The 25,459-nt window shown below is 41.8% G+C and overlaps 1 protein-coding gene and 1 pseudogene across 1 annotated transcript in view; both read right to left on the bottom strand.

Annotated features, from left to right (window-relative positions):
• The window catches only part of ANXA4 (annexin A4), a 67,659-nt gene extending 62,279 nt beyond the window's left edge, over positions 1-5,380 (bottom strand). The window contains exon 1 of the mRNA XM_036263260.1: positions 5,315-5,380. The gene's annotated coding sequence lies outside the window, so the exon portion shown is untranslated. The remainder of the gene's footprint in view (positions 1-5,314) is intronic.
• A 1,408-nt stretch (positions 5,381-6,788) lies between these two features.
• LOC118630544 lies at positions 6,789-7,186 on the bottom strand (annotated as a pseudogene).
• Positions 7,187-25,459: the final 18,273 nt, after the last annotated feature.

Genomic DNA, 25,459 nt, shown 5'->3' with positions numbered 1-25,459 from the left:
GAGATGTTGGGGTGGACACCGTGGTGGTAGAGTGGATGCTGAAGCATAATTGCATCTTTGTAGTCAAATAAGAAAGTATATGATCATGCATTAAAACTCAATAGTTATACATTCTTCATCTCTGTTTTATTCTTCCTCTTTACAATGTTAAAATGGGCAGGTGATATTAGTAACTCTTTTCCTGTGTGTCCTTTCAAAAGTATTTAACAAGCATATAAGAATATAGACAGCCTTGCCCTGGACAGTTTGGCTCAGCGGTTAGAGTGACGGCCCACGGACCAGAGAGTCCTGGGTTCAGTTCCCACTAAGGGCATGTACCTTGGTTGCAGTTTTTCCCCTGCCCTGGTTGGGGTCATGTGGGTGGCAACCACTCGATGTGTCTCTCTCATGTCGATGTTTCTCTCTCTCTCTTCCTCCCTCTCTCCCTCCTGCTCTATCTGAAGATAAATGCAAAAATGTCCTCAGGTGAGGATAAAAAAAAAAAAGTATAGACAGCCTCTATCATTCTTGTCTACAGATGTGGTAGCATACCATGAAAACCTATATTTTGCTTTTATAAGAAAAAAGTATCTTTGATATCATCCTATATATATATTCCTATAAATATGCTTTCCTTATTAAAAATCGTCACCCAAGGATATGCTTTTATTGATTTTTTTAAAGAGAGAGAGGAAGGGAGAGAGAGAAAGAAACATCTATGTGAGAGAGAAACATTGGTGGGATGCCTCCCACATGCTCCCCGGTACCTAGGTATGTGACCTGACCGGGAATTGAACCCACAACTTTTTGGTGTATGGGACGATGCTCCAGCCAATTGAGCCACCTGGCCAGGGTAATCTGCATTACTTTTTAAGAGCTGCATAATATTGCACTACATGGACATACCATTATTTAATCAGTCTCTTACTGATATTTAGGCCATTTATAACATTTTGCTGATACAAACAAAGCTGCAATGCATATACCCTTGTACACATGTCCAAGTACATCTTTAGAATAAATCCCTAGAATTCAAATGGCTGGAACAAAGGTACATGTGTGTGTGTGTTTTTTTTTGTTTTTTTTTTTGTTAATCCTGACTCGAGGATATTTTCCATTGATTTTTTTAGATAGAGCAGAAGGAAGGGAGAGAGACAGAAACATTGATGTGAGAGACACATCGATTGGTTGCCTCCTACACAACCCTGCCTGGGGCTGGATATTGAACCTGCAACCCAGGCACATGCCCCTTCAGACCGTGGGCTGATGCTCTAACCGCTGAGCCAAATTGGAAAGTGTGCATTTTTGAATATTTTGACAGTGCCCAATTTCAGAGCTTTTTTTTTTTTTTGGTTATCATATGATCTTTACATTTGATCTTAGCAAAAAATCCAATATCAAATGATCTTTAATTGAAATATTTTCTTTTGTAGTTCTTAACTAGCTGGGCAGTCAATTGCACTGTTTTGTTGATCTGTTCATATCATCTATGATGTTATGAGGATGGCGGCCATCAGTATTGCAGCCCACAGACTGGCCAGTCCAGGGCAATTATTAACACGATGTCTACATACCGGTTAGGTGTCCATGATTGAGTTTAGAAGGGTGCACATAAAACCCTTGAAACTGTATGAAAAATGTTAAATGTATGTTTGTTTTTCTCAAGACAGTATTCATGGCTTTAATCAGATTCTCAAAGGGGTCTATGACTCTAACAAGCATAAGAACCACTGAGTCAACAAGTCCTTGTATGGGTATGAAAAAGCAACAGTAGCAGAAGTTGAAGCTAAGCAGGACCCAGAAGAGGCCTTCCTGAGTCCCCTGGAGGAGTTAAAGGAAGGATGCTTGGGGCTGATTATACCACTGGACTTGTACCTATAATGGACTTCCTCCAGGGGAAATGGCTCAATTACACATAAGTCAGGGACCTTGCTCCCACTCACCACAGGGCCCCTCTACATTAGTTCTGATAATAACTTACTGTTATCTCTTGGGAGGGGGGAGGTGAATGCCCTAAATCAGAGTTTCAAATCCATAGTGATTCTTTAGCCATTTGGGACCCTCTGCTCTGTTACAAGTCAGGCTGCTCATGCTGCATTATATTTAGGTCTTAAAGGGTTAATGGTGTTAAGGCAGAATGTTCAAGGTCTTTTCCGGAGTACTTTACAATCTGGCCTTTAGCTGCAAGATTCACTATAGTTTTCATGTCTAGCAGTCTGGACCAAGAAGTAATATGGTAATTTCCTGACATCAAACATCTTGAATCCTTAAAAAGAATTCTTCAGAGGTGGTAGTTCAGGTTCCCATAGCAAAAGCTCTCAGTCCAGTTCAAACACAACTGAAGACCAAGTTACTCCCGTAAAACCAACAACAGGCCTTATACAGAAACCTTAAATTCCTTGGGAAATTAACCTTTATTTTTATTTGTTTGGTTTACCTGTCCTGTGAACTGATTGCCACAATAAGTTCTGCCTAATACCCATCATTTCATAGATATAATAAAAAGAAAAGGAAAAGAGAAAAAATATTTTTCTCCTCATGAAGAGAACTCAGGATTTACTCTCTTAATATCTGTCTTATACATCATACAGCAGTGTTAACAATCTTCATCACATTGTACATTACACCCCTAGTGCTTATTTATATTAGGGAAACTAATCTTAATATAATAATCCATCTCAGTTTCAATTAAGTTTAAAAATAAACAAAAAACAACAACACCCACTTGTGTTGGAGACACATTGATCTAGAGGTGTTAAGTACTGTAAAACTATGGGGTTAAATTGATGTGATAGGTATAATAAAGAGCTTGAGAATGGGGACAATTTCGGCATTTACCACATTACTTAGAGTCTATAGCATAATGGCAGGCTTATGTTTTTGTTAATACTTTATATATCAAGTTTGTACATATTCGTGTAAGTGTTTCTAAAGTGCAGTTTGTCAAAACAAGGCCCAAGAAACATCTGAATTACAACTATCCAGGAAGCCTCTTAACTATGCAGATTTCTGGGTCCCACTCTGTCATACTAGATATGAATTTTTAGGAGTGGGGCAAAAATCTGCATATTGTACAAGCTTCTTGGGGGATGTACCTTGAAGTTTGGAAACTATGGCTTCAGAAGTCATCTTAGTGTAACCTGCTACCCTTCACAGCTCCATCAGAAAGGGGCTGTGGATACCTCTGCCTAGAACCTCTGGTGAGAGAGCTCTTGCCAACTCCAAGTTCATCCAGTCAATGGGTTTCAAAAGTCACTTCCTTAAATTTAACCAGAAGCCACCATCCAAAAAACTCCTTCCCAGCTCTGTCCAGCACCACAAAGAGTGAGTTGATTCCCTCATCCACATGCCAAGCTCCTCAAGCATTTAGGACCATTAACATGTGCCCCATACCCACCTCAGTCTACCCTCTCTAGTGAAAACAGCTCAGGTTCTTTTAGCCATATCTTAAGATATGGTTGACAAGAAGAAAGTTAAAGAGGAAGAGAAAAATATTCAGTCAAGATTTAGTTAATAAGCCAGAAAGCCACAAATCCAAACCTCAGATCACTATGAACCAAGCACTGATGGAATCACAGTAGGGCAGAGAGACTAAATCAGTTTACAGTGATCTGACTTGGAACAAGGACCACAACTTGGAGCCTTGGGATCCTCATCTTTAAAACCAGGCTAGTAATTCCACCTCAGGTTGAAATAAAGATTAAAACGAGTAACCTAGATTACCTGTTATTCAAAGACCCTCCAGGGGACTAGAACACCTATTAAACTGCATACATAAGTCGCCCTAATTACAGTGAAAGCAAACCCTGAAGGGCTAGATTTGAGCCAAATCACAGCCCAAAGCCCATGCAAAAAATTTTTTGAGTTTCTTGTTTTATATTATAAAGGTATCTAAACTTTGATTCTACTCTAGCTATGAATGTATAAAATATGTCCTTATCCTCAAATATTTGGGTAAAATTAACACTCAAAGAAAACTTGCCTCCCCCCCTTATTTATTTGAAGCTTTAGGTACTCCCTGGCATACCACTTACCATGCCCAGTGCCTGCCACTCACCTCCATCTCCCTTGGAGAGGAGCAGGTTTAGTCTACAAGCAGATGAGCAAGATGGGTAAAACCAATGAGTGACTAGACATAAGCAAAGAAATGGGCCATAAGACATGAATCTGGGGATGGTCAGGAGGCTCAGTTTTCAGATTGTGAGAGCTAGTGTAGTGCCACTAGACTGTGCTTTAAATTGCTTTCAGAGAAAAACTAGCCCTAACAAAGGCAAGAATATCTAGGAGGGAAATTCATAGAACACTTGATTCATTAGTTGTGTGTTTATGCATGTTTGTGTCTGTGTGTGTGTCCCCAAAGCAACAGAAATCTGACCTAAGATGAATATAGGGGATCTGGCCTTGGCCAGACAGGGCTCTGGGAAGTAAGCAGGTAAGCAGGTCTTGGATGGCGACCGTTACCCATTTTCTAAATCCTGTCCCCTTCCTTTCCTGCTTGCTCTTCCACCTCTCTGTCATCTGAGAAGTTCCTGGCTTGGCTATCAATAGAGTTATGTACTTGCAATGTAAGGAGGAGGTGGAAGGTTCGTAAATCGATGGACAATGGGATAGATCATTTTTAGGAGGGGATCCTATCCATTCTTCCCACAAAAGTTGGGCAGATAGCTGAAAGCAATAACCTCTTTGATCCTAATGTCTCCAGCTGGTCAAAGCCATGACAAAAGAGTGAAACTGGCCATTGGCAGATTCAAGTCATGGATCTCATGATAATTACAGATTTAATAATAACAATAATAATAACACATATAATAATAACACATATAATAATAATTACAGAGTCCCATGTGCCAGGCATAGTGCTGGGGGCATTAGATACACAATAAGGAGAGAAAGGGTAAGAAAGTAAGGGAAATTTTTTTTAAAAGGATCAAGGAAAGAATTAAAGTGAAACTTGGGTGTTAGACTGAGTCAGCTCCAGGCAATATGAACTCAATCCTTTGTTTTTAATGCCCAAACCCAGCACAGTGCTTGGCGCACGAACTCAACGAAGAACAGCTGCAGTCCCTGATTGGCGTCCTGAGCTGTATAAACTGCTCCGGAGGTCCTTCTGGATAAAGGCCGTGTTCGTCTGCCTCCCGTCCACCCGGAGCGAGTCCCGGCCCGCGGCCTCCCGCTCCACCCAGTGCCGCCCGGCCAACCGCCCGCCCGCCCCGCAGGCGGGCGACAGGAACCCCCTCGTGGGTGCGGCACAGGCCCAGCGGTCCCAGCGAGGAGCTCCTGGGCTGCCGCGCCCCCTTTCCTGAACGCAGGACCCCCCCACCCGGGGTCCCCTTACCGATCGTGCCGAGACGGGCTGCACTTGTCTTCAGCAGCTACGGAGGTCACACCCTCGTCGGGGCTGGGCAGCTGATCTTATCCTAGGCGGACCCGCCCCACTTCGGGGTGGAGACTGAGCCCCGAGTTCCTGGTTGTCCTGCCCACGAGACCGGAAAATCGTCCGGAGTGGAGCGCACCTGGAGCCGCCGGGACCGCCTTGCCCCCAGGCCGGGGGCTGCACCGGGCAGAGCGTGCTCCCGGGCAGCGGATCGCCCGATCGCCCCGCTAGCGGGACACGGCCCTGCCCCGCTCCTGCCCGCAGAGTCCGAGCCTCTGAGCCTCCGCGTCTCCGCGCCCGGGCGCCCCCACACCCTCCTAGGGTCCGGGGTGGAGCTGGGAGTCCCTCCACGAGTCCAAAGCTTGTTCCTGAAGAAACTGCACTTTCTTCCCTCACTGCGGGGCTCAGACCGAGCCAGTGGCTGGAAAAGTGGAACGAGTCATATCACAGTGGCACATTTCAGTTCCCTCTTGCACATGAAAACACACATTCCAAAAGTTCCCAGTAGTTCCACTTCCTTTTGAGGAAAATCGAGTTCCTTCTTTGGGGAAACCTTTGGAGACAGGAGTCAGCAGCAGCCCCAGATACCTGTTAAATTACCCGGCCTTGGTACTGGTTAGCAGCTCCCGGGTTCGGCCTTGGCGCAGCGTTCGCCCCTCCTGATATAGTTTCATGTGTTCGTTATCTGCCTCCTCGATTGGACACAAACCTCTCTTTTTTTGCTTTTTATTTTATTTATTTTATTTTAATTTTTTTATCCTCATCTGAGGACATTTTTGTATCTATCTTCAGACAGAGCAAGAGGGAGAGAGGGAGGAAGAGAGAGAGAGAAACATCGTGTGAGAGAGACACATCCAGTGGTCACCACCCACACAACCCCAACCGGGCTGGGGACAACTACAGCCTGGGGACAACTACAGCCTGGGGACAACTGCAACCGAAGTATTTGCCCTTAGCGGGAACCCAACCCGAGACTCTCCAGTCTGCGGCTGATGCTCTAACCGCTGAGCCAAACCGGCCAGGGCTTTTTATTTTATTTTTAATTTTTTTTCTTTATTGATTTTAGAGAGAGAAGAAGTGAGAGGGAGAGAGAGATGGAAACATTGATGAGAGATAACATGGATTGACTGCCTCCTGCATGCTCCCCACTGGGAATTTGGCCCACAACCTGGGCATGTGCCTTGAAAGGAATCGAACCAATGACTTCTTGGTGCATGGGTCAACGTTCAACCACTGAGCTATACTGGCCAGACTTTGTTTGCTTTTTAATTGCTTTATTAACTTTACATTTTTCCATGCAAATCAGTGAAACTACTGTTGACAGAAATTTAAGACTGTGTGCCAAGGCAATCTCCAATTAGAAGCTGGTAACAGAACACACTTGATACATGGAAATTAACATAAGGTTTACAGCAAAAGGATCAGTTAAAGCATATCAGGAAATGAAAAGCAAACAACAGTGGGAACCACAGTTAATCTCATGGAAAATAGCAAGAATCAAGACAAGGCAAAATTCATCATGAGAGTCACGGTAATTCAAGAGCTCCCCCATAAGAATACGAAGACAATTCCTCAGTTGCAGCTCCCTAAGTTTTCTCCTGATTTCTCTCATCTCGTCCATGAACATTTCATATAATCTCCATCTCCACCCGTTCCATCATTGACCTGCCTATTATGTATGGCCCATCAGAAGTTAGGGGCCAGTCTGCAAGCCTATACCCATCTATTATTTCCTGCTGGCTGGTGGCCTTCACCCCCTCCCAAAGGGCAGTTTTTCTCTCCATTCTGCATGGGCTGCTCCATTTCTTCATTTTCATGGTGGATATCTGCCATGATGAGATTATTTCCTGGTTGTTTTTCTACTCTGCTTTCCCGGGCCAATGCCAGCCAGCTGTGCATCAGGCAGTGGGGAGCTGGTACCCAGAGGGAGTGACAACTGCACTCCTGGACACAAGCCTCTTGAAGGCACTGAGTCTAGGTCATCCTTGCACGTGCGCCCAGTACCATTTCCCTGCAAGCGCTCAGTGAATGCTTGCAGAATGAATCTGCTGAATCTACAGGCAAATTTCAATTTTAACCATGGGTAGGTAGCTTTGGAATGTGTTTGCTATCCAACAGACCAAAATCCAAGTGGCTATTAACACTCTTAAAGCCGGACAGGTAACATTAAATTATTTCACTCAGATGTAGCTAAAGAAGGTAGTATAACATAGTTAAAAGCAAGAATCAGGCCGGCTGGTGTGGCTCAGTGGATTGAGTGTTGTCCCATGGACTATGGTCCTGGTTCCATCCCCAGTCAGGGCACATGCCCAATTGCAGGCTTGATCCCCAGCAGGTGGCATGCAGGAGACAGCTGACAGATGTTTCTCACATCGATGTTTCCATCTCTCTCCCTTCCTCTCTCTCTAAAAGGTCAATAAAAACATTAAAAACAAAAAGGATCAGACTGATGTGGATTCTATACCTGGTTTTGCCCCTTTTCTGTGTTTGAAAACTTAAAGTTTCTGAGCTTCTGTTTATGAACTAAGAAGAAGCAAAATTAACAAGACAAACAGTGGAAAAATAGTAAAAATAAGGATAATTCATTTCCTCAGAAAGACTGTTATATCCCTTTAAAAATAGTAATTAGGCGCCAGCTGGTGTGGCTCACTGGCTGAGTGTCAATCCATGTACCAAGAGGTGAAAGGTTCGATTCCTGGTCAGAGCACATGCCCAGGTTGTGGGCCAAATCCCCAGTAGCGGGCATGCAGGAGGCAGTCAATTGATGTCTCTCTCTCTCTCTCTAAAATCAATAAAGAAAAAACATTTTAAAAAAGAAAAAAAATATTAAAAAAGAAAAAAAAACACAATTAGGCTACCCTAAAAAAATAAAAAAGTGAGGAATGGAGCAAATGCTGTTAGCACCCTGCTGGAATCCTTTTCTAGACAGGTGTACCCAGCTCACAGCTTCACCTTTCTCCCCATAACTTCCCCCAGACCAGGTTGGGAAGCCACAGTCAGAAGCTAACTTTTATGGGATACAAAAGGCCAGGAATAAACCTCTGATACCCTTCATATTCCAGAGCTCCCACAGGCTTAGGCTGAGGCTAATTTCAGCAGAAACCACATCTTTGTTCTGCTTCTTCCTCTGCACTATCCTACTTATCTTACAGTTTGTCTTGAGAATATTCCTTCACTAAGCCACTTACACGGGAGAATCCCTATCTCAGACTCTGCTTCGAGGAACCTGACCTAAGACGTGTTTTAAAAATTAATGTAGTTGTTGAAATGAAACACTCAAAGGGTCCTTTAAATTCAAGATAGCAGAATGAACACGTACATTTGCCTCAGCTCCCTCTGGAAATCTATCTGAAAAAAGAGTAGTTTTGTTTTGTTTCATTTTTAAAATTTAGTTTTTTATCCTCACCCGAGGACATTTTTGCATTTATCTTGAGATAGAGTGGGAGGGAGCGAGGAAGGAAGAGAGAAACATTGATGCAAGAGAGACATATCATATCGAGTGGCTGCCACCCACATGACCCCAAGCGGGGTAGGGACAAACTGCAACTGAGGTACATACCCTTAGTGGGAACCGAACCTGGGACTCTCTGGTCTGTGGGCCGATGCTCTAACCGCTGAGCCAAACCGGCCAGGGCTTTTGTTTCGTTTTTAATCTCACAAGGACAAGGGAACAAGAGAGGAAAAATTCTAGAAACCTGGAAAGCAGATTGACAGGTGATAATGGACTCTGCAGACCTGAGAAAATTGAATTCTAAGCCAGGAGTAGGGAAAGCCAAGAAGCAACATGATATTACAGAATATCTCAGGATACGAAGGAATTTGCTGCATCAGGTACTTCTGAAAATGGGTGTATGGTTAAGGCTAAACACAGGTTTTTTGTAAGTCTGTGCAGGAAGCCTCCATCCCCTTCCCACACTGCCCAGCTACCACCGTCCCTCTCCCAGTTGGGTGGAAAATTGGAAACATTCTCTGGAGGGGATAAAACAAATCTCCCTCACGGACATTTCAGGTATAAAGTGTTTTTGGTTATCTAAGGCTGCCTAACAAATGATCCCAAAATTTGGTGACTTAAAACAATGACCAATTTATTATGTCTCATGATATGGGGGTGGGGGGTGGGGGGTCTGAATTTGGACAGGGCTTGGCTGGGCAATTCTTCTATTGCATATGGCATCAACAAAGGTCACTTGGTGGTATTCAGCTGGCAGATGGGCTAATCTGGAAGATTCACGCACGTGTCTAGCACCATGGCAAGGATAGTTGGAAAGCTGGTCCCAGCTGGCACTGTCGACCAGACCACCTACACACGCTCCCTCCACATGTCAGTCTCAGAGTAACTGGATTTACTAATGAAGGCTCAGGGCTTCAACAAAGGATACTCCAAGAGAACTAGGAAGAAGTTACTGGGCTTCTTATTATCTAGGCTGGAAGCCCCTGCATGTTATTTCTGTTGCATTTTATAGGTCATGCAAATCACTGCGGCCAGCGCAAATTCAAGGGAAGGGTAATTATATCCCTGAATGGTGGACAGGGACCAGCCCTGAGCAGGTCTGCCTCCAGCTGGTCTGTAGTGTGTGGGTTCTTGACTTCTTGTAGGAAATATTTCACAACATGAGTCCATGTGATTTTGCGAATGCATTTATTAAAGCTTTTGCGAATGCATTTATAAAGACAGTGAAATAAGGAAGAGCCTATGATAGAAGAAGCAACAGGAGAGAGCCTGGGAGGGCTGCTTTGGCTCTCTGGAAACATTATGGAAAAGAAGTGAACTAAGGTGGGGCTGCTGTCAGCTCATTGGAGAGTCAGAGAAAATGAGGCCTTGGGATAGGTTCAGGGGGTTAGCCTGGGATGAGCTGCCAGTGCCCATTGTCCCCCTGGTTGCAAGTCTCCTGGGGTCCCTTATGGTTTAGAAGATGCATGCCTGTGGGAGGGAGAGTGTGAGCTGGGTCCTAGGTCTTGAGGGTTTCGAAGGCTGGGAGTTTGGGGGAGATCTTAGGGAAGGACCTCAATAGAATAGTCATCAGCCTTTCCAGGTGTATCCTTTCAGAGGCATGGTCTCCACTGATTGGTGGGTGCCAGGGTAGGAGGTCATTCATTAATCATACAGCTGGCCTGGCCAGTGTGGCTCAGTGGTTGAGCGTTGACCCATGTAACAAGAAGTCACTGCTTCGATTCCCGTTCAGGGCACACGCCCAGGTTGTGGGCCAAATTCCCAGTGGGGGGAATTCAGGAGGCAGCCAATCAATGTTCTCTCTCATTGATGTCTCTCTCTCTCTCTCTCTCTCTCCCCCCCTCCCTCCCTTCCTTTCTCTCTAAAATCAATAAAGAAAAAAAAATTTTTTTTTAAGTCACATTGAAAAAAAAAATCATCACAGCTGGTCCTGGCCTCACCTGTCTGGTTTTGCTGCTTTTCTGGGCTTGGAGCTGAAATACAACTGAGGCTTAGATGTTATTTCCAGGGAAGAAAGGTCAGTGGCGTCAAAACCGCGTGACTAACGATATGCTAGGGGAGTAAAGGCCAACCTGGGGATGAGGTCCGGCACCAGTTTTGCCCGTTGCTAGGCACCCAGAGCTTTCAGCCCTGGTGACCTTCTGTATCTGGCTGTATGTAAACTGCATGGCCAGTTCGTTCAGCTGTCTGTCTGTCTGAGTTTCCCCATTCCACTTGCCAAAGAATCTTTCTACTTTCTTACTATTCTGCCTCAGGGAGGCTAACAACAACAACGAAGAAATTGCTGCCATCTTTAATCTACCACACAAGGCTAGGGAACGATATGAAATTGAAGATGTATATGAAACTTAATATGATGAATATTGAGCTGTTCAGTTTTCTTCACTTGGCTCCTAGACCATTGGCAGCTAAGATGGAGTTTGGAATACTATACTCTTCTTTGGGGAGGAGTAAGGATCTAAAGAGACTGTCCTCATTACTCAATGAAACTGGAGCAACCCTTTAGTGAACTCACTATAGTCAAGCCCCGTCCATTTACACACACATACAAAGCCTCCAGGCAACATTTTAGATCTAGAGAGGATAAATTCTTAGAGATACGAAGTCAAATACAGGAAACTTAGTTAAATTAAAATTTCAGATAAAAAACAAATACATTTTTACTAAGGTATAAAATACTATAAGTATGTCCTACGTATTGCATGGGACAGACTTACACTAAAAATTATTTACTTTTTATCTAAAATTCAAATTTAACTAGGTGTCCTATTTGTTTTATTTTGTTTCACTAAACCTAGCATTCTTGCCCTGACCAGTTTGGCTCAGCAGTTAAGTGTTGGCCCTAGGTACCAAAGAGTTGCATGTTCGATTCCAGTCAAGGGCACGTACCTCAGTTGCAGTTGGATCCCCGGCCCTGGTTGGGGTCATGCAGGAGGTAACCAATCAATGTGTCTCTCTCACATTAATGTTTCCTTTCTCTCCCTCTCTTTCTCTCCCTCCCACTCTATCTGGAAATCAGTGAAAAGGTATCCTCAGGTGAAGATTAAAAACAGAAAAACAAAAACCAAAAAAACAAAACAAAACTGGCACTCTTAAATAAGAGCAAACAGCTGAAGGTCATCAGAATTTAAGGGAAAGATTTGACATAAAACACAGAACAGAAAAAATAAGAAACTTGGAAGAAAGAGACGATATGGAGAGAAGAAAACTTTGAAAAATCTATTATTAACACCCTTTGAGAAATAAAAATAGAATAAAATAGACTATAAATAGAATAAATTCTCAAAAAAAGAACACTCAGCGAACCAAACAGAGTTCTTTTAAATTAAAACTATGATAGCAAAAATGAAAAACCCAGTAGAGTGGTAGGATAAAGTTTAGGAAACATTTAGAATGTATAGACAAAAGGTAAAAAGAAGAGAAAGAGGAAAATGTTGTGGAGGGGGAAAATTCTCCCCCTTTCTTTAGTTTCTGCAGCTGGACTAGTAATAATTCTGACACAAGATTAGATTCACAGCAGAAAAATCAATTTAATATATGCACAGGGAGGTTATAATATGATGCTTAGATTATAAAATGAGGCTCAAAGAAATTATTGAACCAGGCACCTTTTATACTTTTAGACAAAGAAGCAATAAATGTGTAAGAAATTGATGGGACAAAAAAAAGTTAGAGCTCATTAGAAAGGAATCTAATTTTGGGTATTGATTAATGAGGAATTTAAACAAAGTAAATTAAAATAGAGGCAACAAGATTTGTTTATACAGACATTTTGGCTCTGAGTTATTTAACTCTAGCAATAAGGGTTGTCTTCCAGGTGAGGTGAGGACACCTTTTACATGGGAGATTTAATTTCTGCATTCAAGGAGACGCGGGAGGGTCAAGGTGCCCTTCTGGCACCGGCTGCTGGTCAAGTAACTTTAATTCAAATAAATCAATATGCCATTATGGGCTTCTTTTGGGTGGCCTGTCTTGGGCACCGACATAAAAGATAAGAGAATTAGAAAGTCAGCTCAGGACATCTGGGAAACAGAGGAGAAGAAATCAGTTAAATGATTCAATTATTTTTTTAGAACTAACAGACATACATTTCCGAATTGCAAGTGCTTGCTGAGCCCATCACAATGGACAAAAACAAAACCACACCAAGAAACATCATGATAAAATTTCAAAAGACTGAAGAACTTATAAGCACCCAGAAGGAAAAAAAATGGTTCATACAAAGTGTTAAGAACCAGGTGGCATCAGATTTCTCCATAGCAACATGTCAAACTGGAAGACAACACAATAAAGCCTTTACAATTCTAAGGGAGAATTATTTTCAACATAGATTTTCAGACCCATTCAAACTATCATTCAAGTGTGGGGATAGATAAATATATTTTCAGAAATGCAAAATTTTACAAAAAAATCTCCCATGTAGCTTTTCTTATGAAGCTTTCAGATTGTGTGTTTCACCAAAACAAGAAGGTAAACCAAGAATATTAAAAATAAAAAGTGAATAGCAGAATGGACAACTGAAAATTGGATAGTGGGGAAGGGTGGTTATTTAACACCAGAGTTATTGATTTCTAATTTTCCTTAACTGTAGAGTATAGCTAACATTTACATAAGCACTTACTGTGTGCCAGTCAGTATTCTAAGTACTTTAGTTATAATCAGTTAATCCTTACAAGAGTTCTATGAGTTAGATTCTTGCATAGAGTTGTGTGGAAGAGGGAGAAATTTTCCTCTACTCTTAAGGGTTTTTTGGCTGGTCTAATAGACAAATAGACATGAGAGAGATTAGCAAAACAAAACAAAAAATTTTAGTACATACATATACATGGAAACTTTGCATACATGAGAGAGTCAGAGACCTCCACATGCACAAGAGGTTCAGAGATATAAAGGGGTTCAGGTATATAAGACATTCTGAGCTAGGTATGAGGTAAGATGCCTTGAGGGCTTTAAGAAGAGCAGATGGCCTGGCTGGTGTGACTCAGTGGTTGAGCATCAACCCATGCACCAAGAGGTCACCAGTTGGATTCCTGGCCAGGGCACAGGCCCAGGTTGTGGGTCTGATCTCCAGTGGGGAGCATGCAGAAGGTGGCCAATTGATGTTCTCTCTCATCGATGTTTCTATCTCTCTCTCCCTCTCCCTTTCTCTCTCTCTAAAATCAATAAATAAAAATGAAGAAGAGCAGATGTTTAGTAAATAGAAGTTTGTCCTGACCTATAGATAGGTCAAAAGAGGTCATCTCTGGCCCTGGCCAGTTTGGCTCAGCAGTTAGAGTGCCAGCCCCTGGACCAATGAGTCGCGGGTTCGATTCTGGTCAAGGGCATGTACCTTGGTTGTGGTTTGGTCCCTGTCCCTGATCAGGGTTGTTCAGGAAGCAACAAATCGATGTGTCTCTCTCACATCGATGTTTCTCTCTCTCTCTCTCTCCCTCCCACTCTGTCTGAAAATAAATAGAAAAATATCCTGGGTGAGGATTTTTTAAAAAGTGGGAGAGTTAGCCCAGACTCCTGAATCTCCCTTCCCAATACTCACTGAAATGGCCCATGGCATATAAAGAGGGGGGATTTTTACCTTAATTGGCAAGCTCCTCTCTGATACCCAAGATGTCAATCTCAGGAGGATGGGCCAGGCCACATCCAGTCTGGCTGCTGGCTATGAAAGACATGAGGCCAGATAGCCTTCAACCCCTTGAGACAGTGGCTTTGGAAAACATTGAGAAGAAAGCTTGCAGGGGTGATGCTCCTTGCCAAATGGCTCCCTCCACAATCCTTTGGGCTGCTGGAAGGTAACCAGTTCTTCAGCCTAAAATATGAGAAGATTCTAACAGCATCCAAATAGGCAGGCAGGGAGCCAAGAAAAAGGAGCTCATCCTGTTTGGGAACAAATGCAAAGGGTAGATAAAACTTTTAACATTCAAGGATGAATAAGCATAAAAAGTATATAGAAGTATGAAAAATTCTGGAACATAGGAAAGAAGAAGACAGAAGAAGAAACTATTTTTTAAATTTCACAATATGAAGCAGAAGTAAATTTTAAACTGTATCTGCTATGTCTTTGATAGATGAAACAGACAAAAAAAAGAAGTAATCTGAATAATATTATTCATAAGGTAGAATTAATAGCTATGGACTGGACTAGACTCCATTCTACAGAGGAAGCACCTCCTTTTCAATCATCTATTGAATACAGGGTGGGGCAAAAGTAGATTTACAGTTGTGAGTATATGAAACAGAATTTGTTCTTATGTTATTACTTATTAATTATTGTATTATTATTTTTTCGGGGAGGGGGGAACGTGCTCCTAGTGGGAACCGAACCCGGGACTCTCTGGTCCACAGGCCAATGCTCCAACCACTGAGCCAAACCGGCCAGGGCAATTATTGTATTATTTTTTGTATGAACAACTATAAACCTACTTTTGCCCCAGCCTCTATTTATAAAAACTGATAAATATTTATTTGCGAAGACAACGTCATTAAGTTCCAAATAAAAATGGGGTTTGAATCCAGCTCTACCATTTATTAGCTTATGACCTTAAGAAAGTCATTTAAGCCCTGGCTGGTTTGGCTCAGCGTTTAGAGCATTGGCCCGTGGACCAGAGTGCCAGGTTCGGTTCCCACTAAGGGCACGTACCTTGGTTGCAGTTTGTCCCTGACCCCGGTTGGGGTCATGTGGGTGGCAACCAGTTGATATGTCTCTCTCACGTCGATGTTTCTCTGTCTTCCTCCCTCTCTCCCTCCCGCTCTATCTGAAGATAAATGCAAAAATATCCTCAGGTGAGGATAAAAAAAAAAAAAAAAAGTCATTTAGCCTGACCGGTGTGGCTCAGTGGTTGAGCTTCGACCCATGAACCAAGAGGTTGCTGGTTCCATTCCTGGTCAGGGCATAGGCCCAGTTGTAGGCCAGATCCCCAGTGGGGGGCATGCAGGAGGCAGCCATTCAATGTTCTCTTTCATTGATGTTTCTCTCTCTCTCTTTAAAATCAATAAAAGGAAAAAAATTTTTTTTAAAAAAGGAAGTCATTTATCCTTCTGTGCCTCAGTTTTCTCATCTACAGTATGGGGATAATGATAATACCTACCTCATAAGTGCTATGTTATAAGAATTAAATGACTTAATATAAGTAAACTTTTTTTGAAGAATTATTGGTTCATTGTAAGCTCTATAATAGTGTTGGCTATTTTTCTGATAACAGTTAAATAAAATTAAAATTAAATAATAAGACTTTTAACCAATACTTCATTCCCCAATCATAGTATTTGCTACCACCCAATTATTTAAATGTCATGTTTGGGGGCTCTATAGGAAACTAACTTTGACACTATCCTTTAACATATTTCTCCATTGTCTCTTAGGATCTACTGGTATCAAAAAAAAATCTGATGTCAAATTAATTCTTTTTCCTTTGTAGTTTCATCTAATTCTTCTCACTAGAAAAATTTAAGATTTCCTCTTTCCCTTGAAGAATGTGTTTAGGAGGGGGACCTGTTTCGCTAGTCTTGGTTGGCACTCTAAGGTCTGTTGACTCTGAAGATTTGAATCTTTTCCAAACTCAGAAATGTTCCTCTACGCTCTCTCTTCCGTCTCTCCATTTTTGTTGCTGTTGTTCTGGAATTTCTATGTGATGCCGAGGAAACTTTTAACTTTACTCTCCATGTCACTTAATCTTTCTTCTATTGGTTGTGCTTGTTTTAGATCTTCAGCTCTGAGTTTGAAAGAATCCTTAGAATTAATCTTACAAGTCTATTAATTCTGTTTTCACTTGTGTCCATTCTATTCAGCTCATCTACCAAATCTTTAAAAATATAGTTTAAAATAAATCAAAGATACAAATATATGTAGTTTCAAGAGGCAAATAGTTCTGCAAGTCTTGTTACAAGACGGGCTGCCGTTTTCCATCTCCCTTTTCTCCCTCATTTTGCCGCCAGGCAAGCAGTGCTGCTTCAGGCACAGGTCCGTGTGGAGACCACAGAGTCCAGTGAGCCCTGAAGTTATCCAGTAGGGCACCAGAATCACAAGTCACAGCAGCGTATTAGGCTTGTTAAAATAATAATAATAATAATAATGATAATAATAATCATCTATGAATGGTTTGCAAGAGGGATTCTCATGAAGAACCTTGTTTCCAGTCTGCTAAATTGAGAGTGAGGGGGCAGAAACAGTAAGAAAGAGATTTATGGGAAGACAGGTCTGTTTTGGGACAGACCTTCCCTGGGCCCAGTGGGAGTGATACCTCTGTTCTCACTTGACTTCTCCTCTGCCCCACCTCCTCACACCGAGCCAGGAGATCACTGTCTCCCGGCCCTGGCTGCTAAGGAATTGAGGCATGGCAGCAGGTGAGCCAAATGCCTAAGGTTAGCACCACCTTTTGATTCGGGTCCTTTTTTGGTACTGTAATAATCTGCATTCAGTGAGCTTCACTGGTGTTTGGAAAGAACTATTGCCCAATGTATCTTACGTTTAGATAGTAGGATCTCAGAACTTAAGATTTGCCCAACAGACACACTGAGCAAAGGCAATGAATTCCCTGAAGCCCAAATCCCATCCCCCAACATATGGTAGTCTAATATTCTGGATATATGTGGAAGGAAAAGCATGTGTCATTTTCCTTTTTCTATGCCTCAAAAGGCATAGAAAAAGTTTCTTTCCAAAACTTGACAGGTTCCCATGAGCTGCTGCAGCTCAACCAAAATAGAAGAAACCTGATTTGACCACAGAAAGGTTACAGTCTAAGTGTCAGCATAGTTTGATAGTCAAATAACAATGCATTAGTAGATCACTGCCTCTGGGGAAGTGCCCCATCCTCACCCCTCGTCCTACTCAGAAGCATGGCCACTGACTGGAAGGCATTTTTCCTTCAAGATTGTTGACTTTTAAAAACATCTCTCTTCTAGCTTGTACCTTTCCTGCTGCTGTCCTGCAGCTCTCGTGAAATCAACCCGTCGTGAAAATCAGCTCTGATCACAGGAAACAACATGGCCTCATTTGTTTTCGCAAATACTCCACGTGGATGTGGACAACGCTGAAGGGACTATAGGTAAGTTAGCAATCACAAAATCAAAGCAGCTGCAAATAATATAGGGTGAGTGTTAGCATGATAACCCTTCTTTTTCATATACTATATTTTAGATACGGGCTTTTAGCTTGAATTTAGATTCTGGCCACCAGATAAGTCTGGGCTGGGTGTGGCATATTGGCGGGAAAGGTTTACCAGAGATCTGAGGGACCTAAGGCAAGCCAGGCATGCTTGCATGCGAAGATCCAGTCATTGCAGGGGACCCAGAACCCCAAGAGCAAAACTGGGACCCAGTCTCTAGGAAATAAGTTTCAAATATTGAGCGGGATCAAACTAAGCCTTGTATTGTTACCTTTAGTATCCCGGTAGACACAGGTAGGCCTTTGATGACTACAGATAGGTTGTAAATTTGAAAATAGACAATGACATGGTGGCAGTTGGCTCCTCTGAATGTCTCAGGACCAGCACCTCAAACACATCTACCTAAAGGGCAGGTCTTGGGAACTTTTGATAAAGGCATCGTTTTGCCTTATCCAAAGTACACCATCACTCCAGGATAGAGAAAACACACCTATGACATTAGTGGTGCCTCCTCCTACGTTGCCTGTAGGCCTTGCTTATGGGCCACTGCCAAGCAATTCCTAAACAGCAGCGATTACTGCAGCTGCTGGATCAGTTTAGCACACGTCTACAGATTCAGCCAGCAAGGACACATCAAGCCCAAATGGGTTTAGACAGTTTATCACTCACAGCACAGCAGGCATAGGTTCCCTTTTGCCTCCAAGTCCCATAGGGACAATTTAGGGACAAGTCCTGGTGGATACTGGGCACGCTGTGATCTGTGTCATAGCTGAGGAACTTTAGGAAAACCCTAATCTTATTAGGATACTGCTAACAAAACTGCCTATTCTCCCAGAGAGAGGATTTATATTTTATCACCCTGGAATGTAAGCAAATCTTCTCTAGGGAAGTAACTTCTAGGGAGAGACACCTCCTCTAAATCCCTCTTCCTGTAGAGTCTACAGGAAGTCTCTCTTTGTCTTTCCAAGGCTGTCTGGTATGCAAACATCCTTGAACAAACTGTCAATGTCATTTGACCAGAAGAGGTACAGAAATCCAAACCCCAGGGAGAATGATCTCTCAACAATTATAACATCCTTTTTATAAACTTCTGAAAACACCAAGTTTCATTCACAGCCCAATGAAAAGAATACGTTTAATAAGATAAAAATGTCACTGTAGACCACTATGCTACATGAAATAGAAATATCCATAAACAATATGTATAAAAGAATGACTATGAAGAGACATCTTTCTAGACATTCTTAACTGTATACTGTACTGAAGTTTCTTGAGAGGAGCATGATTGACATTTTGGGCTAGATAATTCCTAGCTGCGGGAGACTGTTCTGGGCATTGTAGGATGTTTAGCAGCATCACTGGCCTTTTTCACTTGCTGTCATTAGCCCTACCCCAGTGTGACAACTAAAATGTCTCCAGACATCCCCAAAGGTGCCCTGGAGCAAAATCACCTCCCATGGACAGCTGCTGCTCTTCTCAAGTAGTCATATTTTAAAAATCTACTGTCAAACGTCAAATAACTCAGGAATAAATCAGTGAAAGCTGTATAAGACAACTACACTGAAAACTGTAAAACATCACTGAGTGGAATAAAGGTCTAATAATATGGAGGGAAGAAATACATTCTTAATTGGAATTTGATATTGTAAATGTGTAATGCTCCCAAATTCATCTACGGAGACAACGCAATTTAAATCATCCTATCATGGGTTTATGTTGTGCATATGGAAATTGACAAACTGATTCTAAAATTTAGACTGAATTGCAAAGGGCCAAAAACAGCCAAGTCTGTCTTGAAGGAGAAGATCAAAGCAGAAATATAAAGATATCAACACTTAGTAATATGGCACTTACATCATGATACTCACATAGACATATAGACAAATGGAAAATCCGAGAGAGTGCAGATACAGACCTTCCCCCATACACTCACCTGATTTATGACAAAGGAGGCAATGAAGTGGGGAAAGGGTGGATGTGCCCATAAATTGTACTAGGTCAATTTGACATCATATGAAAAATAATGAATTTCATAATATATATAAATCAAACTATCATGGAATATGCCTTAAACTTATGCAGTGATTTATGTCTAACAATTTATTTTTCTCAATAAAACTGGAAAAGGTAATGAATCTTGATACTTACCTTGAAGAAAATCCACTGCAGATGGATTGCAGATCCACCATGAAAGGAAAAACAATTAAGTGTTTAGAAGAAAACATAAGTGAATGTCATCATGACCTTGGGGGTAGGTAAAAGTTTTATTTTTTTTCTGTTTTTGGTCAAAAACAAATGTTTATTAAACATTGACTAAGTCAAAGGTATTATGAGCACTGGTTTTTATGTTTACATGACTTTTGAATTACCTCTTTTTATATATATATATATATATATTTTTTTTTTTTTTTTTTGATTGGCCTTTTTGGTTGAATACTTCCTGCCATCTCATTAGTAAGCTGTTCTTCTACTAAAAATTCTAATTTACCTCTGGGGTAGACCACAGACCAGCTTAATCTAATTCTCAGCATGTAAGTTTTTGTTAGCTTCTATCCCAGTAGCTAAAGCCTCTTGGCATCTCAGTTTCCATTTTGTAACCTACTGATAACAGAGAAATTTCGTAGGGTAGCAGCCCTTCTCTTCTACAAAATATCGAGAGAACTGGTTTCTGAAGAAGAGGTAAAGATTTCTTCTAAAAAATTTTTTTCTTTATTGAAGAGCCAGAGGAAGCGAGAAGGAGAGAGAGACAGAAACATCGATGAGAGAGAACATCGACTGGCCGCCTCCTGCATTCCCTGCCCTGGGGATCAGGCCCACAACCTGGGCATGTGCTCTGACCAGGAGCGGAACCGGTGACCTCTTGGTGCATAGGTCGATGCTCAACCACTGAGCCACACCGCCAGGCAAGGTAAAGATTTTTCAAACAGGACTCAAATAATCACAAGGGGAAAAAAATGATACATTTAATTATATTAACCTTAAAAACTTCTGTTCATCAAAAGACACAAAGAGAATAAAAAAGCAAGCCTTTAGAGAGGAGTAAGATATTTACAATATATATATCAAAAAAAATGAACTAATAAGAATATATAAATGATATTATAAATTAAAAACATTGTAGAGCAAAAAGATGACAAGAAATAGGATATTGCCCTGGCCAGTTTGGCTCAGTGGTTGGAGTGTCGGCCTGCGGTCCAGAAAGACCTGGGTTTGGTTCCCGTTAAGGGCACATATCTCGGTTGCAGTTTGTCCCTGGCCCTGGTTGGGTCGTGCCGGTGGCAGCCACTCGATGTGTACCTTTCACGTCGATATTTCTCTCTCTCTCTTCCTCTCTCTCTTCCTCTCTCTCCCTCCTGCTCTATCTGAACAAAAAATGAAAAAATGTCCTCGGGTGAGGATAAAAAAAAAAAAGAAGAAATAGGATATTTACATACTGCTGTAAGAGGTATTTACTAACCACAGAGGGAAACATAGTAACTTGACAGTAGAGACACCTGGCAGACACTACCTTAACCAAGGGATCAAAGTTGGCATCACCACTGATAAGACATATTGACATCATGTTCCTCCTGCTGTCACACACCGAGAAGGATACAACATTACTCCTTCAAAGATGCATACCTTGAATTAGTCTTGAGGGAACATTAGACAGGTACAAACTGAGGGTATTTTACAAAATAACTGGCCAGTATTCTTTGAAATCATTAAGGTAATAATTAAAGAAAATGTAAGACTGAGGAAGGCCATTCCAGATTAACAGAGATTAAGGAGACATAACTGAAAACAACGTTTAAGCTTAGATCGAATCATGGTCCAGAAATAGCATGAGTTGAGGCATTTGGTGAAGTTCTAATAAGATCTGTGGATGCATACCAATGATACTTTCTTGATTTTCATAATTGGACTATAGTTATATAAGATATCAAGATATGATGCTGGGTGAAAGGAACTGGAATTTTTTGGTACTATTTTTGTGAAAGTCTGAAATTATTTCCAAATGAAAAGTTAATAATGAAAAGCTTTTGTAAAGTGCCTTTTCAAATATTTTGCGGAGAATTGGCAAAAGACTTAAACAAGCACTTTACTAAAGAGGATATACAAATAGCCATTATAGCATGCAAAAGAAAGAGTGCTTGACTCTATTAGTCATCAGAGAAATGCAAATGAAAACCCAGGTGAGATTCCACTGCCCACACCAGAATGTCTGAAATGAAAAAGACTAGTATATCAAATATTGTCCAGCTGGAGCAACTACTCCCTCATACCCTGCTGGTGGGAGTATAACCACACGGGGAAACAGTTTGGCAGCATCAATTTAAGTTGAACAAATGCAGATGCGATGACCCAGCAATGGGTAGGTAATGTGCATCAAAAGGGAATTTCAAAAACATTTATAGCAGCATTATTTATAATAACCAATAACTGGAAACAATTTATATGTGAAACAATACGTATATTGAAATGGATAATAATTGTGATATAGTCACACCATGGAACGCTAATAGAGCAAGAGAAAGAATTACAACACAGCATGAGTGTCTTTCTCAAATAAAACATTGAGTGATGGAAGCCAGGCACAAAACAGCACCTATTAAATCATTCTATTTATGGAAAGTTCCAAAGCAGATAAAATTCATCTCTGGTTTTTTTTTTGTTTTGTTTTGTTTTTTTATAATCCTCACCAGAGGATATGTTTATTGGTTTTAGAGGAAGGAAGAGAGAGAGAAACATTGATGCCTCCTGCACAGGCACAGGCCCTGACCAGGGACTGAACCCACTACCTTTTGGTATACAGAACAATGCTCCAACCAACTGAGCCACCTGGCCAGGGCCATCTCTGTTTTTAGAAGTCAGGGTAATGGTTACCTTTGGAATAACTAGAAGGGCTTCTGGGGTTCTGGTAATGTATTACTTAATTTGAGTGCTGATTACATAGGTGTGTTCACTTTGTGTAAATTCACTGAGCTGTGCTTTTCTGGATGCATGTTATGCTTCCATAAAAAGTGTGCAATAAAGAAATCATCTCTTGGTAGAAATCGCATCATTTCTACAGCATAGTAAAAAGGGCACAGCTGGTGCAAGTTGGCAAATTAATTCAACTCCTAGGCTGAAGAATCCCAGAAAAAGCCCAGGCCGGTTTGGCTCAGCGGTTAGAGTGTCGGCCTGTGGTCCAGAGAGACCCGGGTTGGGTTCCCGCTAAGGGCATGTACTTTGGTTGCAGTTTGTCCCGGGCCCTGGTTAGGTTGTATGGTTGGCAGCCATTCGATGTGTCCCTTTCATGTTGATGTTTCTCTCTCTCTCTCTCTCTCCCACTCTATCTGAACAAAAAATGGAAGAAATGGCCTCGGGTGAAGATAAAACAAAAGAATCCCAGAAAAAATATTCTAAAAACAAATCAATCGGTGGTCTCACTGACATTTTTTTTTCCTTGTATCCTCACCTGAGGACATTTTTTGATATTTTGTTCAGATAGAGTGGGAGAGAGAGAGAGAGAGAGAGAAACATCGATGTGAAAGGGACACATCGAGTGGTTGCCACCTACATGACCCAACCAGGGCCAGGGACAAACCGCAACTGAGGTACACGCCCTTAGCAGGAACCGAACCCGGGTCTCTCCAGACCGCAGACCAACGCTCCAACTGCCGAGCCAAACCGGCCAGGGCCTCACTGACAATTTTTATCATTTTCTCAGCTGCAGCCTAACAACTGCATCATAGAAGAACTTCACAAGAACCAAATCATGAAGCAATGACAAAACATATTTTAGAGAAATTTTTGTGTTTACATATCTGGAAGAAAATTATACTACTAAATCACGGGATAAAATAAACAGGTTCTAAAATGCCATTTCTTTCTTAAAAATAAATGGTTGCCTTATTTTATCAGAAAAACAAAAAAAATATATGGCTGCGGATAATTGAGTTGTATTTAGCCTCTCACAGTGCACATTATCCTCAAGGCCGTGTATTCCCTGTTCAACCCAGTGTTTGCAGCCCTCTGGGCCTTGAGTTTTCTTCATGTCGTGGGGATTGACTTTGAAGCCAGACAAGAGAACTTATCAGCATGATGGAAATGTTCTATGTCCTAACTGGGCTGGTAGTTACACTGGTGTATACATTTATAAAAACTCACTGAACTGTATAGTTCAAATTTGTGCCTTTAAGTGTATGTAAATTATGACCCCCTTAAAAAAAATGCAGCATGACTGGTAGCTATTGGTTGTCTGGAATCAGAACTTATTAAACCGGTACCCTATTATGTTACCACTAAGGCTTCTTAGTATTTTCCAGAAATATCAGGTATCAGGGATACGCGTTCCCAGTGTCTTGATCTGTGTCTCCAGGATTGGATTTGAGTATCAGCAGATTGGAACAGTCAGATGAACAACAAAAGGAGAAGGGGGTCTATATGAGTTTGATGAGTGCTGTGAAACTCTTATTCCACTTAATAAAATTGTGTGACAGGATGACAGACATTTCCAAATCACATAATAAAAAAGCTGTGGTCAAACTAAAGTCCTTTAATACAGGCAGTCCCTGCATCCCGCTGTTTCCCCAGCGCAGCCCTCAGGAAAGTCTGTTTCTAATTCCTGGGCGAGGTCTCCCTCTAGTGGCAGGAGAGGCCATCGTAGGGCCAAGAGCAGCGTCGAGAAAATGAGCGTCTTTTTTTTTTTTTTTTTTTTGGTCTGGCAGAAGGTAACTCTCCATCTGTGGATTGCCAGTGATGGGTTAGTCATCCATTAAAGGGCTTGAATAGATCCTCTGAACAGCAGCTCTGAAGCTGAAGGGAACTGAGGGAGCTCTTTTGAAGGGACAGATAGGAACTCTCAGGTACTACTGACTCTCCTCCAGCCAGGGCAGCCACAGTGATGCCAGCCCAAAACACAGGGCTGCAATTGGCCCACACTGACACATTTGTGTCAAATAGAAAAAGGCTTCTTTCATTAGGGTGGACAAAGTCCCAGGGTGCTCGGCTTGGCGAGAGGAGTACAGGCTGTATTTCAGCCTTCCTCCCCAACTCTGCCAGGAGCTCTTCTGCAGCGGACAACCTGCATGACCACACGCTGCAGAGCCAAGGGCAAATCCTGCTCTTATATGTATCCTTAAGGTTCTTGTGAATTTCAGTTTTCTTTTCAACAATTTTGGTTTCTATTTAGGCCTGGTTGTTGAAGGCCTCATTTCAGATGAAATAGAGAAACGGTTGGGAAATTCTATGTAGTGTTTTTAGGAAAACAGTATCACACTACTTTGTTATGAAAGGCTATAAAGTAGATTTGGGCAAATCCAAAATTTATCGGTAAAAGGTTTAGGAAATGTTACACTTTAAAATCCATGGGCAGACGAAAGACACATTATGGAACTAATACAGTGAAGATATTTATTCATTTATCGAGTATTTCTTAAGCACCCTGGTTTAAGATGCTGGGCTAGGAAAGTTGTACAATGGTGACTAGAACAGGAGTCCCTCTGCCGGTGCATGTGCTTATGTACACACACACACACACACACACACACACACACACACCTGGCTCTGTGCCCTAGAAAACTCCTACTCTTC

This window comes from Molossus molossus, unplaced genomic scaffold (genome assembly GCF_014108415.1).
Source record: "Molossus molossus isolate mMolMol1 unplaced genomic scaffold, mMolMol1.p scaffold_m16_p_15, whole genome shotgun sequence".
NCBI lineage: Eukaryota > Metazoa > Chordata > Mammalia > Chiroptera > Molossidae > Molossus > Molossus molossus.
This window is presented reverse-complemented; position numbering and strand designations above follow the sequence as displayed.